The sequence below is a fragment of the Eretmochelys imbricata genome, chromosome 11, assembly GCF_965152235.1.
Source record: "Eretmochelys imbricata isolate rEreImb1 chromosome 11, rEreImb1.hap1, whole genome shotgun sequence".
In the NCBI taxonomy this organism is placed as follows: Eukaryota; Metazoa; Chordata; order Testudines; family Cheloniidae; genus Eretmochelys; species Eretmochelys imbricata.
Window position 1 is genome coordinate 75,985,500 of NC_135582.1, and position 8,688 is coordinate 75,994,187.

The 8,688-nt window shown below is 52.8% G+C and overlaps 1 non-coding gene across 1 annotated transcript; it reads left to right on the forward strand.

The window, feature by feature from the left end:
• Window positions 1-4,286: 4,286 nt before the first annotated feature.
• Window positions 4,287-4,368, forward strand: TRNAS-CGA (transfer RNA serine (anticodon CGA)). The gene has a single exon. It is a non-coding gene; the product is annotated as a tRNA-Ser (tRNA).
• The last annotated feature ends 4,320 nt before the right edge of the window (window positions 4,369-8,688 follow it).

Consider the following 8,688-nt stretch of genomic DNA (forward strand, 5'->3'; position numbering starts at 1 on the left):
TAAGGGTTAAGTGAAGCGGTGCTGTAAGAATAAGCTTCGTGTCCTTTAAAGGAAACCAAGACAGAAAAAAATACTGATGATTTTTAATATATTTTCTTTATCTAAAACAATTAATGAAACGATGTAGAAAATTCTATTAAACACATCTTTTGCATTTTATAGATTTGTAGTATGCAAAATTTGATTTTATGTAGTGCCCATCCCCATATGTATTCCAGATTAGTATAAACAAGACATGATTTCCCTGGTAACTGGGACCAGTTTTTATTCTGTCTCCTCAAATTTAAAAGTTCATTTGTATGTAGGCTTCGGGAAGAGTTCCTTTATCATTTCTAAACACACAACACGGTTTTCTTTTCTGGATTTCTCAGCCTCAAATACAAGGAGGTGGGTCTGCAGGGTTGCTTCTGGACCAGTCTGAATGAGGGATGGTTTATTCTCCTGTTTAAAAAACAAAATTATTTCTAGTGTTACAGGAATAAAAGATAGAGAAGTCAGGTTTATAAAGCTGGATCTCTGCATCCCTCTCCCAAAAGGACTGCATGATCAGGCTCAAGGGAGTATTCAGAAATAAATTGTTTATCATCCCTTTAATCGAGTTATACCAAAGCAAGAGTTAGAGAGTGGTTGGGCAATCACCATACAGTTAAATGGAGTAAATATTAATTAGAATGTTACTGCCAATAAAGACAGGTGACTCAGTAGTAAAGCTTTGATAATTAGGGGAGGCAACATTGTCTAGTAATAACTGGCTGAACGAAGAGAGGTCCTACACTCAACAGTCACTCCCATGTTGGAGGAATCTCAACTACAAAGCTGAACAATCATCTTCCCAAAATAATTTTAAAATGGTGACACCCCCAATGACTTATCTGTCAGACAGAAAGAAAAGAAAGAATGGTGGGGAGAAAAGGGGACCCTGGTCTGGGGAGAGGAGGCATACAGAAGTTCTGTGTGGTAGGGGAAGGTCGGAGGGCACACAGAGCCCCAGCCTGGGGGAGATGAAGAAACATGGGACAGAGCCTGTGACATGAAAGAGGGGTGAGCAGATGCAGGGAATCTGTGAAACAGAGAGGATGGGAGGGTGGCACATGGGGCGGAGGGGAATGGAGGGCAGCCAGGAGCCCTCAGTGTGTGCAATGAGTACAGCCTACAGAAGCATCGAAGTGTGAGAGGGCCAAGTTCATAGTACTTTGCATGTCTAAAATGACTTTTATCACTGTCCCAAAGAGCTTTAAAAATGCAGATTATTTCTTCCCATTTACAAATAAACTCTCTTGCCATGGTTTTCTGGAGAGAGCTGCAGAGTCAGAGTATTAGCTATGTTTCTGGCTCATGACCAAAACAGATAATCTGTCAACATTTGCTTTACGTGCATGTAGAATTCAGGGGTGGGGTTGTGGGAAGGGATCAGGAGTGATGCTTATATGCCTAAATCGTCCAGTAGGAGATTTTGGAAGTAAAAGATGTCTGACAGAGGCAGGGTTCGGTATGAACCTAGCTCTCAGGTGAAGCCTGGCCCCTTCTTGGTGGCTGTAGAGCATTCTTTCTGAAAAGACCTAGTCTTGGACTGCAAAGGTGTGGGGTAGCATTTCAGGAGCACTGACAGGGGATGCATACTTCCTACTGCCAAGGAGCTCAGCTGCACAGGGGCTCACTGCACACCACTATACAGCGGAGATCTGGGGTTGAAGCTGCTCCCCTTTGCTCATGCAGCTGGTAAGAGCTGCTGGGCGGGGGGACCCGGCTGCTTTGTGGCTGGCAGAGCCCTCAGGGTACAGGGAGTGCAGGGGAGCCCTGAGAGCACACAGCCCCTAGCTACCTCCTCCCTGCACCCTGAGCTACCCTCTGCCCACACACAGCCCCTAGCTACCCCCCTCACTGCACCCTGAGCTACCCCCCTGCACACAGCCCCTAGCTATCCCTTTCCCTGCACCTCAAACTTTTTGAGCTGAGCCCCCCCACCTTTGAGTTATAATTTTTGGTTGTAGGCCCCCCCCAAGTCCAGACAGGCAGGTGGCCTGCTGAGGTGAGTCAGGGGGTGGATGTAGCATACCCCCCCCCAGACCCCGCCATCGGAGCTGGCTTGAGCCTCACTGGCCCCTGCCCACCCAAAACAGAAGTCAAACTATACCTATGCAAACTTGTTGTCCCCCCTTTCCCCGGCCCAGAGCCTCCCCCTCCCACACTGGGCCCTGGAGATTTTAATGGCATGTTGTGGGTGGCCTCAGAAAGAAAAAGGTTGAGAACCCCTGTTCTAGACCTTTAATCATTTTTGTTACTCTCCTCTGGACCTTCTCCAATTTGTCCACATCCTTCCCGAAATGTGGCGCCCCGACTTAGACACAATACTTTAGCTGAGGCCACATCAGCATGGAGTAGAGCAGAAGAATTACGTCTTGTATCTTGCTTACAACACTCCTGCTAATCCTGCCCAGGATCAGGTTTGCTTTTTTTGCAAGTGTTACACTGTTGACTGATATTTAGCTTGTGGTCCACTATGACCCCCAGATCCCCTTCCGCAGTACTCCTTCCTAGGCTGTCACGTCCTGCTCTGTATGTGTGCAGCTGATTGTTCTGTCCTAAGGGGAGTACTTTGCATTTGTCCTTATTGAATTTCAGCCTGTGAACTTCAGACCATTTCTCCAGTTTGTCCAGATCATTTTGAATTTTAATCCTATCCTCCAGAGCACTTGCAACCCCTCCCATCTTGGTATCATCCGCAAACTTTATCAGTAAAAAGAAAAGGAGGACTTGTGGCACCTTAGAGACCTACCAATTTATTTGAGCATAAGCTTTCGTGAGCTACAGCTCACTTCATCGGATGCATACTGTGGAAAGTACACAAGATCTTTTTATACACACAAAGCATGAAAAAGTGGGTGTTTACCACTACAAAAGGTTTTCTCTCCCCCCACCCCACTCTCCTGCTGGTAATAGCTTATCTAAAGTGATCACTCTCCTTACAATGTGTATGATAATCAAGGTGGGCCATTTCCAGCACAAATCCAGGGTCTAACAAGAAAGTCTGAGGAAGGGGGGGAAGGGTAGGAAAAAAGAAGGGGAAATAGGTTACGTTGCAGAATGACTTAGCCACTCCCAGTCTCTATTCAAGCCTAAGTTAATTGTATCCAATTTGCAAATGAATTCCAGTTCAACAGTCTCTCGCTGGAGTCTGGATTTGAAGTTTTTTTGTTGTAATATCGCAACTTTCATGTCTGTAATCGCGTGACCAGAGAGATTGAAGTGTTCTCCGACTGGTTTATGAATGTTATAATTCTTGACATCTGATTTGTGTCCATTTATTCTTTTACGTAGAGACTGTCCAGTTTGAGCAATGTACATGGCAGAGGGGCATTGCTGGCACATGATGGCATATATCACATTGGTGGATGTGCAGGTGAACAAGCCTCTGATAGCGTGGCTGATGTGATTTGGCCGTGTGATGGTGTCCCCTGAATAGATATGTGGGCACAGTGGCAACGGGCTTTGTTGCAAGGATAGGTTCCTGGGTTAGTGGTTCTGTTGTGTGGTGTGTGGTTGTTGGTGAGTATTTGCTTCAGGTTGGGGGGCTGTCTGTAGGCAAGGACTGGCCTGTCTCCCAAGATTTGTGAGAGTGTTGGGTCATCCTTCAGGATAGGTTGTAGATCCTTAATAATGCGTTGGAGGGGTTTTAGTTGGGGGCTGAAGGTGACGGCTAGTGGCGTTCTGTTATTTTCTTTGTTAGGCCTGTCCTGTAGTAGGTGACTTTTGGGTACTCTTCTGGCTCTGTCAATCTGTTTCTTCACTTCCGCAGGTGGGTATTGTAGTTGTAAGAAGGCTTGATAGAGATCTTGTAGGTGTTTGTCAGAGGGGTTGGAGCAAATGCGGTTGTATCGCAGAGCTTGGCTGTAGACGATGGATCGTGTGGTGTGGTCAGGGTGAAAGCTGGAGGCATGTAGGTAGGAATAGCGGTCAGTAGGTTTCCGGTATAGGGCGGTGTTTATGTGACCATCGTTTATTAGCACTGTAGTGTCCAGGAAGTGGATCTTAATCGCATCTCTGCTAAGGCTGCGTCTACACTCCCCCTTGTGTCGGTAGAACGTATGTGGCTCGGGGTGTGAATAAGCCACCCCCCGAGTGACACAAGTTACACGGACCTAAGCGCCGGTGTGGAGAGTGCTATGGTGCTGGGAGAGCTTCTCCTGCCAACATGGCTACGGCTGCTCGTTGAGGGTGGAGAGCTCCCTCCCGTCGGCTTACAGCCGCTCCAGTAGAGACTGCCACTGGGGGCCACGTCACTCACAGCTGTGAGGGCCGAGCGGTTAAGGCGCTGGACTCGAAATCCATTCGGGGTTCCCTGCGCAGGTTCAAATCCTGCTCACAGCGAGGCCTGTGTTTTACCCACACTTGCTCACCAGGGCAATACATCTCCACCGGCCCTGAGACGCTCTCCATACACTCCCCACCCCAGGTAAACCCTGTTCTGCTCCTTTCTTGGGGATGCCTGGGATGGTGCCTCACGCTGTGTCCCTGCGGTCTCAGCTCCCGAGGCCTCTGCCCCTCACCCAGCGCCCCCCGGCTCAGCCCCACCCCTGGGTGCTGCTCCTCCCCAGAGCGTGGAAGGAGCTGAGCACGGGCAACCCGTAGAAGAGGCCACAGGAGCCTGAGCCTCCCCCAAAAGGCCGTCCATGTGGGGCGGAAACGCTGGGGATGTGGGGCGGGTCTCCCCTCCGGAGGCCATTGGGCCCGTGGTCATCTTTCGAGCGCTGGAAGCGAAGCTCCAGAGAAGTGGGGGCCCCACCTGCACCCCGCTCCCCTCTGCCTCTTAGCCCGACGCCCTGCTCTTGCTCTGCCTCTTCCCATCCCCCCTCCGCCTCCTCCCCCAAAACCTGCGCCCCACCCCCCCTCGGCCTTTTCCCCCGCGGCCCCGTCTTCTCGTGCCTCTTCCTGTCCTGCTCCACCTCCTTCCTCAAGGACCCTCCTGCCCCCCGCTCACCGAAGACAGAGAAAAGGGACGGGTGCCTGGCCCCATGGCCCCCCGGCAACCCCCCTTCGGGGAAAGGGGCGGAGAGGAGCAAGCAGGGGGTGAGTGGTGTCTTGGGGGAAGAGGCGGAGAGGAGCGAGGGGCAGGTAGGGGGACCTCGGGGGCCAGAGGAGTGAACAGTGGGTGGGTGGGGCCTCGGGAGAAGAGGATGACCGGGGGCGGGGCCTCTGTGGCAGGGCCATGCTCTAGGTGCCGGTGGCCCCCCAACTTCTCGGGGTCATCTGAAACCCAGGATGAAGGTGACACAGGGCCTGGTTCCTGTCTGGGCTAAGATTCCATAACAGCTCTCCCTTCCTGGCAGTGTGAAGGGGCTGGACAGGGGCATAAAGCCCTCTAGACACGGCCGGAGACAGGGAAAGGGCCGTCAATGCTGAAGAGAATCAGGCCCAGAGTTAGACAAGGGGTGCAGAGAATATTCTGGATTCTGGTCATTGCACTTCGCCCTTGCTCGAAATGCTTCCTGTATTTTCTCCATTTCACTCCCTGACTCTCAGTCTCTGCCCCTTTCCCCGTTTCGTCCTCAGAATTAGCACGTTCAGCCAGTTAATCGCAGCAATCCCGCCATATGACGGCAACCTGAAATCTCAGCTCTCCCCTGCCCCTCGCACGAGACCTGCTGCCAGCTGAACTGGAGAAAGAATGGGGAACGTCTCTGGCAGAGGGTGTGAAACAGACACCCGGAAAAGGTGAGTTTTCACAGGGATTTCCTCAAAGTAGGAGAAACTTGGGGTGCCAGTTAGTGTCCAGAAAACCCTTCAGGGATCAAACAAACCAGAGGCCCAGCTCAGCCCGATCTGGGCTCCACGTGGGAGTGAGCAGGGGGCTGCTGAGACACACACAGACTGCTGGGCACGCACGGACTGTGGCTGGGGAGGGGGCTGCCAGACCTCCCTCGGGTGACCAGACAGCAAGTGTGAAAAATCAGGACGGGGGTGGGAGGTAATCGGAGCCTATATAAGAAAAAGACCCAAAAATCGGGACTGTCCCTCTAAAATCGGGACACCTGGCCACTCTAGACCTCCCCCACAGACTGCCACTGAGTGAGTGGGGGGCAGTTGCACAGACCTGCAGGGACCACATGGATTGTGAGGTTTGCTCCCCTCCTGTCTCCAGTGGGGCTGAGGTTTCTCCCTGAGCCTGCTGAGCCCTGTGGCCCTCCCCAGCCACGCCCGTGGGAGCAGAAAACACCGAGAGACCAGGCCGTGGAGGTCATATGGTTTATTGGACCTGCTTCTGTTGGGGAGAGAGACCAGAGCCTGAGGACGAGCTCTGTGGAGCTCGAAGGCTTGACTCTCCCCAGCAGAAGTTGGAGAATGAAAGAGATCCCCTCCCTGCCTTGTCTCTCTAATCTCCTGGCACCGACCTTGCAAACAGAGAACTCTGAGGCAGTTCAGTGCTTCCGACCGAGCCCCAGGAGCCCGTATGTAACACGGACGTTGCACTCATTCAAACAGTGCCTAGTGCAGCTGGGGGACGGGCTTCAAGCTGCTGCCAGCCACAGCCCCTTCTGTGCCCCAAACCGGGGGCGACTGCGCCTACCGGCCAGACCCCTCTGTTCCAGAACGGAGGTGCCCTTTGGTCTCTCAGCCCGGCGCTCTCACACAACCACAGCAGCTCCTGTCACCAGGTCCCCTCTTGGCGCAGTGGGAGGGGGCAGCAGGACAGAGCAGGCAGGCCACCGAGGGGGGACTGTACTCTGGGAAGCCGTGACTCTGTCAAGGATTTAGGTGTCATACCGGGCAAGCCGCTCAACATCCGCTCCTGTTGCGATGCTGTGGGGAACAGGGCCAAAGCCATCGGTGATGACGGGGGGATTTTCTTGGTTTTTCAATGGTTTGCATGCCTCAGTTTCCCTGGGTGCTGTTTGTTTAACGAGGTGGCACTGGTGGGAGAGGTAGTTTGTTGTTACAGAGGACCAGCGGTGATCTCTCCTGTCAGTTGGGCCCTCAGGCAAAGGCCTGGAGAATGGATACCCCAGCGACTGGTGAGCGGGAGGCCCAGCTTGGAAGTCACAGCCAGGTCGGGCCAGTAGTAGGACAATGGGCTGAGGAGAGAAGACCCGGTGACTGCTTCCAGGCAGGGGGAAAGAAAAGAGGGAGGAGAGGAGAGGCTGAGATAGAGGAGACCCAGGCAGCCTGTTCACCTGGGACAGAAGACAAAGGACACAGGCTTGTGGGAAGGTGATATCGGATGCTTAGCTGGAAGGAGGGGGCTTCTGGACTGGGGAGAGAAAACAGCCAGAGCCCATACGGGTGCAGGAGAGACCTAGATGGACTGTGCAGAGGGAGGTTAGGCCTGAGGCCCTGAGAGTTTCCTGTGCTGTGTTCAGATGCTCAGTAAACCCCTCTCTTTTACGCTGGCTGAGAGTCACGGCAGTCTCGGGATCGGGGTTGCGTTCTTCCCTCTGGGAGTAGAGGCCCCAGGGGTCCAGAGTGAGGGGACTCCCTGAGGGGGCCCACGGCAGACAGGCATGCTCAAGGCTCAGAGAAGAGGGGTTCCAGGAGGCGGAAGGGCCTACGGCTTAACCCTCGAGAGAGTGGATCTCCGAGAAGGGCTGTCACACTGAAGGAGGGTCCTCCCAAGGACTGTACGAGGCTGAGAAAGAGCACAAGTCCTGTGAGTCCGTGACGCCATCCATGGATAGATAAAGAGAGGATGGAAAGGGAGGTGATTCAGCAGCGGGGAGACTGACACTGGAATACTGCATCCCGTTCTGGTGTCCACATTTCAAAAATAACGTTAAAAAAAACTGGAGAGGGTGCAGAAAAGAGCCATATTTGAGGGATGGAGAAGACTTATAAGGAGGGATTGAAAAACTCAGTCTGTTTAGTGTTTAAAAAGATGGAGAGGTGAGCTGATGGCAGCCTGCAAGTGCCTTCGCTGAGAGAAAACACCAAGTATTTAAAGGGCTCTTTAGTCTTGCAAAGAAAGGCAGAACAAGAACCAATGGCTGGAAGCAGAAATCAGAAAAATTCTCCTTAGAACAAGGCAGAGATTTGTAAGAGGGAGGGCGACTCATCACTGGAACAAACTGGCAAGAGAAGTGATGGATTCTCCATCTCTTGATGTCTTCCAGTGAAGACTAGATGCCTTTCGGGAAAGCGCTTTCATCAAAAAGCAGCTCTTGTGATACACAGGAGGGCTGGGAGATGCAGGGCGTCATATTAGATGCTCCAATGGTCCCTTCTGGCCTTAAGTCGACTAATTTATGAAAATCTAGTGGTTTATTGTATAGCCGGCTCCATCCCCCAACTCACCAGTCATTGAGTGCGGAGATCCGGGGGCAACAACTCCAAGCTCCAAGAGGCTGGACAGGGGCAGGACATCAGCTGGGAGGGGAGGGGTGGGGGGGCAGTGACATCACCAAGGCCTTTTGCAGGACCTCCGCCCATTGGGCAAAGGTGGTGGGGAGGGGGTGACCTCACAGAGAGACCCCAACATCAGCGGGGCAGGGCCGAGGTGCAGGGCCAGGGCAGTCGCTGAGACCCCCCCGGCTTTGCTGCCGCACGTCTCCTTCTCCCGGTCTCCCCTTGAGGACGGGGAGAGAATTAGGATTCACGTCGTAGCATGAGGAGGAGCCTCTGTGGAATTTTCTCCTTTCTGACCACTGATTGTGCCAGAAAACGAACGTCCCTTGGACAAGGTCGGAGGCTGCGAGAGGT